The 18,384-nt window shown below is 43.2% G+C and overlaps 1 protein-coding gene across 1 annotated transcript in view; it reads right to left on the reverse strand.

Moving 5' to 3' along the window:
- The window catches only part of LOC309647806 (phospholipid-transporting ATPase IB), a 546,353-nt gene extending 535,233 nt beyond the window's left edge, over positions 1-11,120 (reverse strand). The window contains exon 1 of the mRNA XM_082435527.1: positions 10,218-11,120. The gene's annotated coding sequence lies outside the window, so the exon portion shown is untranslated. The remainder of the gene's footprint in view (positions 1-10,217) is intronic.
- Between the last annotated feature and the right edge of the window lie 7,264 nt (positions 11,121-18,384).

Below are 18,384 nucleotides of genomic sequence, written 5' to 3' on the forward strand. Positions count from 1 at the left end.
TCAACCTGGATCACAGATTTCAATGTAAAAAACTAAGCACATAGAGCTTCCAGAAGAAAATGGAGGAGAAAATACTTCTTATGCAGGACCATAAAAAGCCTGAGCATAAAAGGAAAAATTAATAAATTGAACACCATCAAAAATAAACCTTCTGGGGTTCCCTGGTGGTGCAGTGGTTGAGAATCTGCCTGCCAATGCAGGGAACACGGGTTCGAGCCCTGGTCTGGGAAGATCCCACATGCCGCGGAGCAACTAGGCCCGTGAGCCACAACTGCTGAGCCTGCGCGTCTGGAGCCTGTGCTCCGCAACAAGAGAGGCCACGATAGTGAGAGGCCCACGCACCGCGATGAAGAGTGGCCCCCGCTTGCCACAACTAGAGAAAGCCCTCGCACAGAAACGAAGACCCAACACAGCCAAAAATAAATAAATAAATAAATAAAATTTTAAAATAAAAAATAAAATAAACCTTCTGCTCATCAAGACGCCACCAAGAAAACGAACAGGCCATCCACTGGCCGGGAAAAGACATTCACGATGCATCCATCTGACAAGGACTTGTATCTAGAAGGTCTAAATAATTCCCACGGCGCAACACTAAAAGAACAACTTGTTCATCATCAGGAAAATACACATCACAACGGACATCGTGTGATGTTGCTTATGTGTGGAATCTAAGACAATGGTACAAATGAACTTATTTACAAAACAGAAATCGAGTCACAGATGTAGAAAACAACCCTATGGTTGCCGGGGGCGGGGGGAAGGGGGAGGGATGAATTGGGAGATTGGGATTGACATATACACACTACTGTATAGGTAACTAATAAGGACCTGCTGTAGAGCACAGGGAACTCTACTCGATACTCTGTATTGACCTGTATGGGAGTAGAATCTCAAAAAAAAGTGGATCTATGTATATGTATAACTGATTCACTTTGCTGTACACCTGAAAGTAACACAACATTTAACTCAACTATACTCCAATTAAAAAAAAAACAAACCAACAACAATATTCCACCACACACCCACCAGGATGTTGAAATAAAGATAAATGACTCCAACTACTGTGAAGAATGATGAACAACCAGAACTCAGACACTGCTGGTGAGAGTGTGAACTGCTGTAACCACCCTGGGAAACTTGCAGTTCCTGTAGAAGTTAAATGCCCACCTTCCGTAAACCCAGAAATTCCACTTCTAGGTATTTACCCCCAAGAAATGAACACTTATTTACAGAAAAGACTTGTAAGAGAATATGAATAGTAGTTTTATTCATAATAACCTCACACTGGAAACCACCCAACAGGTAAATGGATAAAGAAATTGCAGTATATTCATAGGCTATGACTCAGCAGTAAAAAGGAATAAATTTACAATTACCAATGTGTACAACAGCATAGATGGATCTCAAAAGGCTGACGCTGGAGGAAAGCAAGACACAAAAAAGTAGATACAGGATGGTTATGTTAAAGTAACCAGATTAGCCCCAAGGTAAGTCGCTCATGCTAAGCCCCACATCAGCAAACCAAAACTTAACTAAAATGCTATGCTCTATGCTTGGCTGTCCCAGAAAAGGAAAGCCTAGTCTACCCATCAGGGCTTGTCTGCTCAGCACAAGTTTCCTGACCCCTCCAAGACTTCCCTTTGCTCCTTATAGGTAAGTAACCCTGCTTTAACCAATCAGCAAATGCCCAGTATAACTTCCTTGTACCTGCTCACTCTGGTCTATAAACACCTCTTGCAAGGTGTTCAACATCACCGATCATCAGAGAAATGCAAATCAAAACCACAACGAGATCACCTCACACACGTAAGAATGGCTGTCATCAAAAAGACAAGAAATAACAAGTGCTGACGACGATATGGAGAAAAGGGAGCCCTTGTGCACCGTTGCCGGGGGTATAAATTGGGGCCACCACAATGGAAACGGTATGAACGTTCCTCAAAAAATTAAAAATAGAGCTACCATACGATCCAGCAACTCCACTTCTGGGTGTTTATCGGAAGAAAACAAAACCACTAAATTGAAAAGATATATGCAACCTTGTGTTCGCTGCAGCATTGTTTATAGCAGCCAAGATATGGAAGCAACCTAGGTGCCTATCCATAAATGAATGGATAAAGAAGATGTGGTATGTGTATATAAATATATAAATATATATAGAGAGAGACAGAGAGAAAGATAATATATATATGAAGTGAAATATTACTCAGCCATGAAAAAGAAGGAAATCTTGCTGGTTGTGACAATATGGATGGACCTTGAAGGCATTATGCTAAGTGAAATAAGTCAGAGAAAGACTGTATGATATCTCTGTATGATATCTCACTTATATGTAAAATCTAAAACAACAACAACAACAAACACAAGCTCATAGATACAGAGAACAGATTGGTGGTGGCCAGAGACGGGGGGAGGATACGGAAAAAATGAGTGAAGGAGATCCAGGTACAAACTTCCAGTTGTAAAATAAGTGTCCTGGGAATGGAATGTACAGCACGGAGACTACAGTCAATATTACTGTATGTATATTTGAAAGTTGCTAAAAGAGTGGATCTTAAAAGTTCTCATCACAAGAAAACAAAGCTTGTAACTTTGTGTGATGACAGATGTTAACTAGACTTATTGTGGTGATCATTTTGCAACATATACAAATATTGAATCATTATATTGTACACCTGAAAGTAATATAATATGTAATTATATCTCAAATTTTTAAAAATCTCTCGCCTTGTACAGCTCTTTGGGACTCCTTTCCATCTGCTAGATTGGATGCTGCTAGATTCATGAATTGTTGAATAAAAGCCTACTTGATCTAGTAAACTGATCTATAAAATGTCTGTGAAAAATTTTAACAATTCCATTTAAATGAAGTTTGAGAAAAGACAAAAATATATCTCAGGGCCAGAGTGTAGAAATTTACTGGGAACGGTTAACTTCAAGGGAGCTTCCTGGGATGATAGAAAAGTTCTTTTTTTCTATAAAGGAGTAGATATTGGGTGTATGCGTTTTTCAAAACTCAACAAACTGTACAGGTAAGATGTACATGTTTCACTGTAAACTATACCTCAACTTTTAAAATACTAATAAAGGGACTTCCCTGCTGGTCCAGTGGTTAAGACTCCACGCTTCCACCGCAGGGGGCACGGGTTCGATCCCTGCTCGGGTAACTAAGATCCCGCAAGCCTTAAGGCGCGGCCAAAAAAATAAATAAAATAAAATAAAATACTGATACAGGGGAGTTCCCTGGTAGCCTAGTGGTTAGGAATCCAGGCTTTCACTGCCATGGCCTGAGTTCAATTCCTGGTTGGGGAACTGAGATCCCGCAAGCTGCGTGACACGGCCAAAAAAAAAAAAAAAATTTAAAATACTAATAAAGGAAGTGAAAATTTTAAATGCTTGTACTGGGATACTCATAATAATGTTACTTATAATAGCAAAAACCTGGAAAGCAAGCCCAATGGCAAAAGAATGAGCATTTAAATAATTTAAAATTCTATTTTAGAAAATGACTCTCTTTAAAAGCAAAATTTTTGAAGACTATTTAATGGCTTGAGAAACCATAATATGTTAAATGAATGTCAGATGTTAAATGAACAAAGGGAAAATGCAACTGTATATGTTGTGATCTATTTTTAAATACACATATATATTATATATGTATGTGTGTATATATATATATATATATATACACACACACACATATCCATATCTAAAAGGAGAGGTATTAAAACGTTAGCTGTTATTACCCCTGGGTGGTGCTGACTTAAAAAAATACACAACGTGAAAGTTGCGACCTAAGTTTTATTTGGGGCAAAATGAGGACTGCAGCCCGGGAGACAGCTTTCAGATAACTCTGAGAAACCACTCCAAGGAGGCGAGGGGGGAGCCAGGTTATATAGAAGTTCTGGAACAAAAGGGCAGGTAGTCGGGAACATCAAAAGATTATTGTTAAAGAAAACCAGATATCTCAAGTTAAGGAATTTAGTGCTTTTCTATTTACAGGAAGATGCACGAGTCTGGGCTCACTGACATCATTCCGTTGATGTGCACCTCAGCTCTCTGGGGCCAGTATCCTGTGTTTTCACATCCTGAGTTTCCTCAGGGCTCACCTAGGGAGTGGCTGCAGTCTGATGGCGGCTGGATGGCAGGTATTCTTTCCAGCCCTGAGTTTCCTCAGGGCTCACCGGCTCACGCTGGAGGGCTGCAATCGTTGATGACTGTGACATCCTTTGTTTACTGATATGGCAGGGAATATTCCATTTATAAATATTCCATTTATCAGAGGCGTACTGGCAAACCAGAGTAAGTCTCCCTGGAAACTGGGCTTTACCTCCAGGGGAAAGGGTGATCCCAGCAGGGAAGCCAGAGGGCTTTACAGAGACACTTGAGGACAGAGGGGCTGTAGGAAGTTATAAGGAAGACATGAGTTGGGGGTTTCCAGCAGCCATCTTGGCACCATTGGGAGAGACCCTGTCTAGCTAGCATTTCTAAGATGCATTTCTGATAACATTGGGTTTTTTTTTGGGGGGGGTGCGCCATGCAGCCTACAGGATCTTAGTTCCCCAACCAGGGATCAAAGCCGGGCCCCCTGCATTGGGAGCACAGAGTCTTAACTACTGGACTGCCAGGGAAGTCCCTCTGATAATATTGTTTGACCTGATTGGTTCAGCTTTTTCTGAAGCCCAGGCTACTCACTGGACTTTATGTGATTGAATAAATTCCTTTTTTATGCACTTCAGGTAATTGTGCAAAAGTTCTACATAGGAAGGATTTAGGGAGGAAAGGGTTAGGGAACATAGCTTGAACTGTGCCAAAGGCTGCATTACTCACAGTGTAGATTTTGGGGGGATCATGGAGATTAATGGGGGCGGGGAACTAAACTTCCCCCCAAGCCACTCCTGAAACCAGCTACGTTTGTATCACTTGCAACCAAAATATTACTGATTAATACAAATCCCTGCACCATTTCTGCATCTCTTCTGCTCTTGTCATCAAATTTGCTTGGAACATGCTGTGTGTAGATGAATGAGTGTCAGCTTAAAACAGCAAAGCTTCTCGAAGTGTCTCAATACCTTTTTTTAAAAAAATTATTTATTTGGCTGCGTTGGGTCTTCGTTGCTGCGTGCGGGCTTTCTCTAGTTGCAGCGAGCGGGGGCTACTCTTCGTTGTGGTGCGAGGGCTTCTCATTGCGGTGGCTTCTCCTGTTGTGGAGCACAGGCTCTAGGCGCGCAGGCTTCAGTACTTGTGGCACGTGGGCTCAGTAGTTGTGGCTCGTGGGCTGTAGAGCACAGGCTCAGTAGTTGTGGCTCACGGGCTTAGTTGCTCCGCGGCATGTGGGATCTTCCCAGAGCAGGGCTCGAACCCGTGTCCCCTGCATTGGTAGGTGGATTTTCCTTAGCCACTGCACCACCAGGGAAGTCCTTAGACAAAGAATACTTTTTTACTTCAAAAATAAAATGTGTTTGTGAGCATCAGCTGGTATATTGGCCATGGTGTTCCCATCACAAAAACCAAAAATCCCTAAACTTGTATCCTATGTGTATTTGGACCTTCTTAGGTCCATTGTGTGATGCTTTACTGGGAAGTAATTAAGACCATGGACATAGAGAATGCCTATGTACTAAAAACTCCCCATCAGTGTCTCACTGTCACTTACAAAATTCTCCATAAATCAGGGAACTACTTCCTAACTTCAAGGATGATACAGCTCCTCAAATACTTTCTCAAGTATTTCCTTTCCTTAGAGAAAGTTTAGGGCTCAGAGTCTAAGTAGCCAAGCAGTAGCCTTCTACCTAAGATAAATTTCAAATATCAAGAGGAAATTTCAGAGACTTATAAAAAGCTTTTAAATATGTGATTTCTATTAAGATCTGATTTCACAATTTAAACTCAGTTACAAGGCCAAGTAAAACAAGTTTTACAGACTCGCTTTTGTGTCAGTCAGCATTTTTAATTGACCTCAGAATATTCTCTATCACCAGAGGAAGTTGACCTTTCATGTTTAGATGAATGTGAAAGATAACTAATATGTAATTCTTTTTTCCCTGTTTTCCTTCCACAATTCTTTCTCTGAGTTGCATTCTACCTTTGGGTGAAAGGCTTGCTGTCCCATTTGGGCAGCTTGAACGGATGTGCCATTAAGGAGACACAGTGGAATAAAGAAAACTGGGTTTCTCAGCCAAGGCACTACGTATCCATTGGCCTCGTTTAGATGAGTAGTAAGTCTCTTTAAACTCTGAAATTCAATGATTACAAAAATAATAAAGTCCACTTGGTTTAAAGGGTCTAGAGCCACACTTGTACTCACAACAGCAGTCAACTGTGTACAGCTCTCCGTGTCCTTCTGTGTACCGTGGACCAGTGGACGTAAAGCTTCTGCACAGAAAAGCACCTCTTACTAAACCCAGGAACTTATGAACTGCAGATCCTCACCCGCCCCTGATTCAGTAAGTCGTGGGTGCTAGTCCCAAGGGTATCTGCCTTTTTGCAAGCATTCTGGGTGGTTCTGATATGCATGGTCTCTGCCCCATTCTGAGAAAACTGCCTTAGATTCAATCCAACTGTCTGTGTTTTGCATAAACAGAGAGCACGGCAGCCCTTCATTTGGTTGGCCTGTCAGGATGGGACCCGTGTGCTTGGGTTGCCGCCTATGGTCACAGCCCTGTCCCCTAGTGACCTGAGAGTCAAATTGCTCCATTTGGGCTCAGACGGAAAGAACCCCAGAGAGTACCAGAGGGGGTGTATGGAGGCCCAGAGAAAGGCAGGCACCCAGGTGGGGGCGTGAGCGCGTGTGGTTGTGACGTAACCTGCATATACACGTGTGCACAAGGATGGGAAGCGTCTTGAAGCTGGCTCCGCTTCAGGCGTGGTGTTTGTTCCTCTAGTGATGGGGGGCCTGGAGCCCAGAGACAACCTCTCATCCAGGACGTCAAAGCCCAGGGACCAACTGAGGAGAAGCGGCCTGGACCCCTCTGTCAGCCATACTTTAAGGAAGGCAGGTCACTGGAAGGCAGGTCACTGGGAAACAAACAGTCTTGGAACAGGAGCTGCCATCCCCCCTCTCACCAGCAGTCACAGGCTGAAAGGCAGTCTTGACCCTCCCCGGCTGCTTCTCAGGAAGAGTTAGGAGTCTCCTCTCCTCTCTGCCTCCAAGAAAGACGAGACACAAAGGAAAGCATGAGCGTCCAGTGAAAAAGAGAGAGTGCAAGGGTAGAGCATGGTGTGAACTGGGCCGTGAAGGCAGAGCTTATAGAAACAATGGCAGTTTGCTTCCAATTTGCAATTAACAGGTGACTGCTGTGATTCTCGACGCTCACACAGGTTTTTAAGCAACTGTTAACTTCATGAGTGTTATTTTAGTTAAAAGTAGACACGGTCAGTACAGCCACATAACCAGGTATGAATGCGACTACAGGACATGCCAACTGATTTACAAACTCAGCAAGGACACTATAATAAATCTACATAGTACCTAGGAATAAGGTAAATGTCTTTTCAACTCATACATTTTAAAAGAATACTTTTCAACAAAGGATGCTGGAACAAATTGGATATCCACATACACCAAGGTGAATTTAGACCCTTACATCTCACCTTGTAAAAAAATTAACTCATAATAGATCACAGAGCTGAATATAAAAACTAAAACCATAATACTTCTATAAGAAAACAAAGAGGGCTTCCCTGGTGGCGCAGTGGTTGAGAATCCGCCTGCCAATGCAGGGGACACGGGTTCGAGCCCTGGTCCCGGAAGATCCCACATGCCGCGGAGCAACTGGGCCCGTGAGCCACAATTACTGAGCCTGCGCGTCTGGAGCCTGTGCTCCACAACAAGAGAGGCTGCGACAGTGAGAGGCCCGCGCACTGCGATGAAGAGTGGCCCCCACTTGCCACAACTGGAGAAAGCCCTCGCACAGAAACGAAGACCCAACACAGCCATAAATAAATAAATAAAATTTAGAAAAAAAGAAAACAAACAAAATCTTTGTGACTTTGGATTAGGTAAAGAATTCTTAGATAGGATACCAAAAACACAGTCCATAAAAAGGAAATAGTGAACTTGACTTCCTCAAGATAAAAAATGTTTGCACTTCAAAAAGCGCCATTATGAAAAGATTTGCAAATCATATATCTGGCAACAGACTGTACAGAACAGTTCAACAAGACAAACAACCCAAGTTAAAAACAGGCAACAAGGGACTTCCCTGGTGGTGCAGTGGTTAAGAATCCGCCTGCCAATGCAGGGGTACACGGGTTCGAGCCCTGGTCCGGGAAGATCCCACATGCCGCAGAGCAACTAAGCCCGTGCGTCACAACTACTGAGCCTGCGCTCTGGAGCCCGCGAGACACAACGACTGAGCCCTCGTGCCACAACTACTGAAGCACACACCTAGAGCCCATGTTCCGCAACAAGAGAAGGCACCGCAAAAAGAGAAGGCACCGCAATGAGAAGCCCACACACCGCAACGAAGAGTAGCCCCCGCTCGCCACAACTAATGAAAGGCCACACGCAGCAGTGAAGACCCAACGCAAAAATAAGTAAAATAAATAAATTTTTAAAAAACCCTTATAAAAAAGAAAAGGGCACAGAAATATAATGTGCTTTGCTTCCCTGAGAGTAAATGGAGTAGCAAGACCCGCTCACTCTTTACGGCTAATTGCATTATGATAGTAAACGACTATACACGCCGTGATTGTCATCTTAGCCACATGGAGAAGCTCTTGCAGCGCAGACTCAGGAGCCAGGGACACAAAAACAAGAAAGAGGGGAGGGTGGGGTGCGGGTCCCGCCCTGGGTGAAGGGGAGGTCTGGCTAGTTTATGTTCTTGAATTTGTCCATCATCTTTTCAGTTGTCGTATTTATAATGGATGAGGGACCTTATGCCTTACCATTGATAGATGATCTCTTTTCTCAAATCATAGGAACCCCTTTCTTTAAGGGATTAAGCCCAGGGCTTATTTCTGCTGCGTCAGCGCTACAGGTGTGGCCAATTCTGTAATTCGTGTTGCTGAGACACGGGAACAGCGGCTGCTTGAAATTACGGGATTCAAAAGACACAATTTTACATGGGGGAAAAAAAGCTAACATCCTTCCCTAATGGAGCAACCTTCATGAAAACAATACATATGTTATGAAAATATAGAAACATTAAAATAAAGCTCGTTAACTTTTGAGAAGTTAACGTTTAATATTTGGTTTGCTATCTGCTTCATCACCTCTAAAAATATTTTACAAACATTCATGCTCATATAACGTTCATTTTAAACATTTTTTTTTTCTCACTATTTTCTACTTTTTTTTGCTCGGAGTTTTAAAAGGAGCGGCCACGACAGATGAATGTTTGGACCGAGGCTCTTCCTGAATTGTTTAACCACCAAGTGCTCTGGGCTGCATTTTGGCGGAGTGACCCGGGCACTCGGGCCACCGCGCGCCCCGAGGGTCAGGAAGGAGGAGCCGGCCCCGCCCAGGCTGCTCCGGGTGGGCGCGGGTGGGGACGCGGAGGGACAGGGGACCCAGGTGGCGCAAGGTCAGGCTGTAGGGCGGAAGTCTCAGGGGCGCGCAGCCCTGCCGGTGAGCTATCGGTTGACGTAGATCCATTTACGTCCTCCCGAAGAAGCGGCAAGATGCACCACTTGTGCCCGAACTTCGGAAAACAAGCCCATCCAATGCGCCCTCAGATGATGGAGAACGGGGTGCACATTTATGGATACAACAGAGCACCCGGCCGCTAAGCGCAGGTACCCGGGTGCGCAGAGCCGCCCACGCTGGGGCACCTCCCAACAGGTGGTCCCGCGCCCCGGGAGAGCCCCGGACACACGGTCACCCCGCTCCCTCCGCCGCTGATCTGACTGCCGGAGCCTGGAGAGGCAGGAGAGACAGACCGGGTAAAGGGACGAGAGAAGAACAGGCGAGGGAGGGAGGGCAGAGCGAGGGCACAGGGCGTAGGCCCTTCCGCGGCCTCGCCCCCGCCCGGCCTCCCCCGTCCGCCCCCCTCACTCTCTGGATGCCCGCGCCCTCCCTCGCCCTCCTCCTGGCGCCTCTCCACACGCGCGTGGCCGCGCGCACCCCTCACCTGCGCAGGTAAGCTTCTCCCCACCCCACCCCACCCCCCAATGGCGGGCTGCCCTAGGCGCTGTCTCCCCTCCCTGTCCCGTGCCCCCTCCTTCCCTCCTGTCCTCCCCTCCCCTCCGGCCCACGCCGCGCCCCCTCTTACCCAGGGCATCCCCCGCAGCGCCCTCAATTGTTTCAGGGACCCGCGGCAAAGCTCCCCAAAGAGAACCGCCCAGGTGCGCGCGGCGGCAGGCGGAGGCCGAGCGGAGCGCCCGGGGCAGACACGCGCCTACCCGCGTTAACCCGGCTGCACGCGTCCTGACGCAGGCCCGGCCCTCGGGAGGTGTGTCCGCTGCGGTGCGCACGCCTTAGAGAAAGCGGAGAGCGCCGCGCGGGCCAGGGGTACCCGACGAACAGGGAGCGGGGAGACAGAACCTCACAGCCAGCCAAGTTAAGGGAAGAGGGATGTTCACCGAAAAGATTTCCCTGAGAGGGACAACGACACCGTGGAAACGCAGCCTGTGACTGACTTTGCCATTGCGCAGATCTAAGAGGTGCTAAATGCGCGATTGTTTAGAGTTTGCATAGCTTTGGTTATTAGAAAGATTAAACATCCTTTCCTATGTTTATTGGTATTTTCCTCCTGTGAATTGGCCATTAACGTTCTGCGTCTATTTTTCTCTGGTTGATCGTTTATCCTTACTGTAAATATTTTTCCAGTTTGGTATTTTTCTTTCAACTGCTTTAGAATGTTTTCTGGGGTGAGAGGGAGAAGGGGGGCACGGGATTCCCCTCTCCACCCCGCCAACCAGGTCCCTAATTCACGAGAGCCCTCGGAGTGCAAGCAGTAAACACTGACCCTGGCTAACTTCAGCAGAAAGAGAATTCGGCCTCGATGACCAAAGGTAGAAGGAGGAGGTGGAGAGCCTCAGGCAGGACAAGCCCCTGCGCTCCGAGGTCCAGGCACAGGACAGTCTCCTTAGGGAACCGTCCCCTTTCAGTCCCCGTGTCCACAACTCCACATTCACACCTGGGGGCGGAGTCTGAGTGGCCCAGGGTCGCTCAGCAGCCCAGCCTCGGTGGACAGGCAGTAGGGGGAGGGGAGAGGGGGGAGGGGGGGCCCGCCCCCGCCCCCGCCCACCCAGGCCGCGGAAGCAGCCAGCCCCACGGGTTCAGATGGTCAAATTGTTTCTAATCTTGGCCCTTAGCTTTCCGGATTTCATGACATTTCAAGAAAGCATTCTTTATCTCAAGCTTCTACTTTTTTTTTTTTTAACGACCCATTTATTTTAGTAGTTTTGTGTTTGCCTCTTTCACATTTGAATCTTCATCCCATCTGGAATTTCTTTTGCTTTTTCTAAGAGGCGGGGGGTCCAGTTTTATTGTTTTCTGAAAGGCAAGCAGGGTTGTCCACACCATTTATTGGTCTAGCCATTTCTTCCTCGTGGGCGACACCACCTGTAATGTGGATCTTTACTCCGTACGATTCCCACAGAGACCTACGGCGATTCCTGAACGCCATCCTTTACTCCAGGGACCAGGCTCTGAGGGCTGGAAGATCCCACGGCCTCTGGGTGGGCTTGGAGGGGGACAGGGTCGAGGACAGAGCCTGTCTGCCTAGCAGAACCCGGGAAAGGTTCAGCGCTCAGAAACACGGGCTCAAGGGACAGCGGATGAAAGAACTGCCAGCAGGGGAGTTAGTGAACCCTGAGGAGTCCACACCAGCGTGTGCACACACAGACTGTGCACACACACTCCCGTATGCGGGCACACGTGCGGATGCACACGTTTGCACACCTGTACACACATGCACAAGCACAGACACAAACCCAGACGCAGACCCCAACACACATATGACACATCTGCCTACTCAACGCACAGAACTTCCAGCAACCAGACATTTAGAGAAATAAAACAGGATAAAAAAATTAGGACATCAATCTGATTGTTAATAGGGGTTCCAGGAAGAGAAAACTGAAAAAATTAATAGGTGAAAATACTTTTTATAAAAATTTAAAGAGATATTTCTGGAGTTGTGTTCAAGGGTTTTCTCATTAAAAGGACCAGTCAGGTGCCTAACACAGGGAATTAAAAAAGACGAAAACTAAAACTAAAACTCTACGTCTATACAAAATATTGTGAAATTTTAGAATATCAAGAAAGAAAGGGAAGAAGCAACAGGCTCACAGAAAGGAATAAGCAAATTACTCAAAGAAATGAGACTCAAACAGGCAGAGATAACGTTCCTCTTCATTAACTTGATGCTAGAAAACAAAGGAATGAGGCCTTCAAATTTCTGAGGCAAACAATTTTTAACCTTAAATTTATACCAACCAAGCCTTTACATAAGATGAATGAAGGTAAGATAATGCTATTTTCAGACTTGCAATGACTCATAAAGTTTACCTCTTATACATCCTTCATCAGGAAGTGACCAGAGTTTTTTAGGATGTGTTCCAGAAAAACAAGGGACTAAATTTAAAAAAAAAAAAAAAAGGAAGACAGGATTTAGGAAATCATAGATTCTACCCAGGAGATTAAGGGGGAAAATCCCAAGATGACAGTTGTGTGTGGAAATGGAAATTGATCTAAATTGGTGCAACATGTGGATGCTTCAGTAAGCAGGTATGCAGGGAAAGGGGGATAGGAGAGCTTTGACTCTATTTTTGAGAACTGGAAAAATATAAGGAAGCAATAATAACAAAGAGTTTAAAAGAAAATAAGGCAATTAGGATGTAAGAACTAGTCAACATAGCACTTATAGAGCTTTCTGGAAAAAAAAATGCTAGAGATGAAATCCAGGCAAGCAACAGAGGAATCAAAATGGAGTGCAAACCAACAAAGACTGGTGAAGTCCAAATGATTATATAATTACAACTAAATAACTGGAAGTATTGTTCTGGAAAGGTAAGTGATGTAAACCGTATCAACAAAAAATAGCAATATGACTCTTGTGATATAAAAATTGGGTATAGAAAGATGGGAAGTGAGAGGAATGAGATGGGGTTACTGGCTTTCTTTCACCCTTCACAATAGGAAGCTAATAACACTGTTTAAAATTAACGCATGCTGCAAAAAATATATATAGTATAAAGACTGTAGCCTCTCATTATTTTTTCATGGTCTTACCTTCATACCAAAGAAATTGTTCGGAAACTAATGGTTCCTGCAGTCAAGAAATATATGCCTCTTGGGACTTCCCTGGCAGTCCGGTGGTTAAGACTTCGCCTTCCAATGCAGAGGGTGCAGGTTCGATCCCTGGTCAGAGAGCTAAGATCCCACATGCCTTGTGGCCAAAAAAACAAAAAACATAAAACAGAAGCAATTTGTAACAAATTCAACAAAGACTTTTAAAAAAATGGTCCACATCAAAAAAATCTTTTAAAAAATTGAAGAGAAATATTTATCTCAATTTCAGTATTTCTGTCCGTTTCAGTTTGGTTATTTTTTTTCATATTGGGAAATTTGATGAAACTTCACCAAACGTAGCACACCCAGTAGATTGAAGTCAGAGAGTGGGCCTGAGTGTATGTCTCTGTGCTTCTTTCCCTTTAAAGAGTCCCAGCAAAACAAACATTTTTAAAAAGTCCTTCCACTGGAAATGTAAAACCTTGCCTTTAACAAACTCTTAGGTGAAAGGGGAAAATTTTTTTTAACTACAAAATTTCTAAACAATCAAGATATTGAAAAGCACTAAGTATCAGAATCTATGACGTACTGTTAAACATAATGATAAAATGTGTAGTCTTAAACACGTATACCAAGAAAAATAAAAAATGAAATAAACTAATTATCCAGCTAAATGCTGTTTATAAGAGACATGCCAAAAATATAAGCACACAGAAAGGTTGAAAGCAAAAGCAACATTTTGCAGATATTAACAAAAAGGAAGCAGGAGTGATTATGTTAGTAAGAGACAAAGTAGATAATAGTAATATTACTAGAGGTAAAAAGGGTTCTGCCTAACGAGAAAAGATTCAATTTACCTACCACAATAGCCTTAGTACATATAATGAAAACCTGATAGAACTTTAGTGTAAAATACATACGCCAATATTGTGGGAGCTCAGAGCATGCCCTCTGTAGCCAGAAGGCCACGTGTGATTCCTCACCCTGGTCCTTACTAGCTGTGTGATCTTGGACATGTTTACTCAATTAATTTCAGTTTCCTCGTCTGCAAAATGAGGATAATAATAGTACTCACCTCACAGGACAGTTAAGATAACTACCTAGTAACTAATACAGAGTTTGGAACATTGCCTGGTACATAGCAAATGCTCTATGACTGCCATTTCATCATTGATAGGTCAAGTGGACCAAAAGCAAACAAAAGAGGTGGAGGATTTAAATAACACAGTTAAAAGTTTAATTTTTAATAGGCATTGAAACCTCACACTCAACAGTCAAGAGAATAAATGTTCTTTTCAAGTACACATTGTAAAAATGGAACAAGTGCTATATCAAAAATTTCAAAAAACGTAATATTCAGATGACCACAATCCAACTAAGTTAGAAATTAATGATTAATGACAACAATAAATATACGTATTTTAAGGAATACGGTTGAAAATGTAGATTCCTTTCTAGATGACTCACGAATCAAAGAACTCGTGCTGAAAATTAATACTTAGAACTGAACATTAATGAAAATAAAGTATTATCAAAACTTGTGGGATAATGCTACACTGACAGAGCTAAGTTAGAGGCCTCATGTTTATGTTAGAAAAAAAAAAAAGAATGAAAAATAACCCAAAAATTAATCAGCTAAATGTCCATTTTTAGAAAATAGGAAAAAGAGCAACAGAGTAAACCCAAAGAAGATAGAAGATACTAAAAATGAGAACAGAAATTAATGAGATAGGAAAGAACCATACAAATCAGAGGATCACAAAGTCAAAAGATTAGTCCTTCAAAAGACTAATAAAATAGATAAACTGCATGGGATGGGGGAATGTGGGCGTGGAAAGAGAGAGAGAGGATGAGAGGGTAGTTTGTAAAAAAGGTAATACATCAAGACCAAGTTTGGCTTATCCTAGGAATGCAAGAGTAGTTTAACAGAAAATAAGTTAATACAATTTAGCACATTAACAGATTAAAGGAGAAAACCATATTATCATTTCAATGGATGCAGAAAAAGCAAGAAATTCAATACCTACTCATGATTTTTTAAAACTGTCTACAAGGGAACTTCTTTACCTAGATAAAGAGAATCCAAACAAAACAAAACAAAACAAAAACCCCTTAATGGTGACATACTGGCAGCATTTCCTTTAGGATCAGGAAAAAGACATGGATGTGACTTTTTTTTTGGCTCCGTTGGGTCTTTGTTGCAGTGTGCAGGCTTCTCATTGCGGTGGCTTCTCTTGTTGCAGAGCATGGGCTCTAGGTGCACGGGCTTCAGTAGTTGTGGCACGTGGGCTCAGTAGTTGTGGCACACGGGCTTAGTTGCTCCGTGGTATGTGGGATTTTCCCGGACCAGGGCTCGAACCCGTGTCCCCTGCACTGGCAGGCAGATTCTGAACCACTGCACCACCAGGGAAGTCCGATGCTGACTATTATTTCCACTTCATTCAACATTGTACCAGCACACCCAGCCAGGAGAGTAAGAGAATAAAATCAAGTATAAGAACAAAGGATTGGAAAGGAAGAAACAAAACTGATTATTTGCAGACGATACGATTGTCAAAGTAGAAATTTCTAAAACATATACAGATAAATTGTTAGAATTAATAAGGATTTAGCAAGATCGCTGAATACAAATTCATTACATGAAATTCAATTGCATTGCTATACAATAAGAAATGCTAATTGTTTTCTTTAAAAACTCAATACCACTTACAATAGCAATAAGGGCTTGTGAATAAATCTAATGAATAGTGTGCACTTACTATTATGGAAAAAAGTTCTAAAACTTTATTAAAAGATATTAAAAAGACCTCCCCAAAATAGACCCCTATACAGTGCTCATTGGAAGGAAAACTCAGTGTCATATGATGTCATTATCCATAAATTAATCCACAGATTTGATCAAATTTAAAATAAGTTTCCAATAGGAATTTTCATGACACTTGAAAGGTAGATTTTCAACTTTATAAGAGCCAAGAATAAGCAAGATACCCCCAAAAGAACAAAGTAGGAGAATTTAACCTACTAGACTTATTATGAAGTTATAGAAATTAGGTTCATAATTTAGTCTCTATAACAGTTAAGTCAGTGTGGAATTGATGCTGGGAGAGAAAAACCAACAGAGCAGAATAGTGAGCCAGAGATGTACACACACAGGAAACTTGACCTATGACACAGGCTGCACTCCAGGCAGTGGGGAAATAATAGATTATTAAATAAACAGTGTTGAGTTTCCATGTGAAAAAAATGAGATTGTGTTTCTCACACCGTATACAAGTCAATTCCAGTTGGAGTGACCTTTATGACTTCTAAGTAAGGAAAGACTTTTAAAATAAACAACAACAAAAATCCATGAGTCATAAAGGAAAAAGATGAATGATTTCGTCTACTTTAAAACTAAGAACTTCTCATCCAAAGACATTATCAGACAAGCCACAAACTGTGGTTAAATATTTTTAACACATATAACCTACAAAGGATGAACAGCTAGAATTTATGGATTAATAAGAAAAAAAAACACAATAGAAAAAATGGGCAAAATATATCACAGGTATTTAACTGAAAAGAAAGCACGAATGGCCCATAGACATGAAAATATTTCCAACCTTATTAGTCATTTAGTAACTAAAAATTAAAACCACCAGGAGGTACCACTGAATACCAATTAGATTGGCAAAAATTAAGGAATCTCTGTTTCCTAATGCTAGTGAGGATGTGGAAGAACAGGGGCTCACAAACACGGCTGCTGGGGATGGAAATCTGCACAAGTCCTGTGACAACACTGACTGTCTACACACTCAAATACTCCACAGAGGGGCCACCTCACACCTTTGGACTCTCAGCACAAAATAGTACATTTCACACCCCCATCCAGTATACCCACATGCTTACAAAAACAGTGCTGGCTCTTTCTGTGTGTGATACAGTCTGATGGGCTCTGTTTTTTCATACAGAAGTCTTCCCTTCTTTTATACCAACCCTGCACTGAATCTAACCCAGCAGCTTAGACTTCTTACTGAGGGCCTCCCGTAAGGGACTTGTTTTGGGCATAGCGGCCTGGTGCTCCCCTGAACCCAGGTGTCTCTGTCTCTCCACTTCCATTTGTGTCTGGTCATTTTTCTTCACATTCCTGGAAGCTCCCTCTGTTCGAGTGCTTAATAATTAGGCACAAATCACACATTCATTCTCTTGCTAAATATCTTCTTTGACCCAAAAGTTTCAGAAACCTGGTGTTTGATGTTCTGGATTCTTCCCGGCTTTGCCATGGTAATGTTTGTGAGGCCTTCCTGTTAGAACGGGCTACATTTCCTGGTCCAGAGTATGGCCTTCCTGTGGATTCCCATGTGTTTAACCAGGCCCCCTCCCTCTGTTCCTCTTCTGTTCTCCTTTCGGGAGATTACTAAAAGACGTCAGATCTGGTTGAAATCTACAGATGCTGGTTGCATTCTGCTAAATTTGTTTTCATGACTTACTCATGTATCGTGCCCACAGTTTGAAAAACACCACCCTGGAGACCCTCTTACATGGTGTGTCAGGGAACACACGTGGCAATGTTCATGGGTTTGTCATAGAAAACAGTGTAGGAATGCTAAAGTGCCCACCCTAAGGAGACGTGACAGTTACTTTCACACAATGAACGTTATGTCTTAGTGAAAATTCATGAACCTAGATATGCCTAGATATGGCATGGGTAAACCTTGGAAATATAATGTTGAGTGAAAATAAGCAATTTGCAGACTACATACAAGATGGCATTTTTATAACACTCAAAACAAGCAAAGGACTTCCCTGGTGGCGCAGTGGTTAAGAATCCGCCTGCCAATGCAGGGGACACGGGTTTGATCCCTGGCCCGGGAAGATCCCACATGCTGCAGAGCAGCTAAGCCCGTGTGCCACAACTACTGAAGCCCACGTGCCTAGAGCCCATGCTCCGCAACAAGAGAAGCCACTGCTCGCCGCAAATAGAGAAAGCCCACAAGCAGCAATGAAGACCCAACGCAGCCAAAAAATAAAAATAAATCAAAAAAAAAAAAAAAAGGAAAAGGAAATGTTTAGGGAAATATGCATATGGGATTTTAAAATTACATTTAAAACATCAAAGGAAAAGGGGAGAATACAACTTAGAACAGTGGTTACTTCTGCGGGGAGCCAGGGAGATGGGGTCAGGTTAAGAATACACAGGTAGCTTCAGAAACATTGACCAT

The sequence above is a fragment of the Balaenoptera physalus genome, assembly GCF_965194825.1.
Source record: "Balaenoptera physalus genome assembly, chromosome: 18".
NCBI lineage: Eukaryota > Metazoa > Chordata > Mammalia > Artiodactyla > Balaenopteridae > Balaenoptera > Balaenoptera physalus.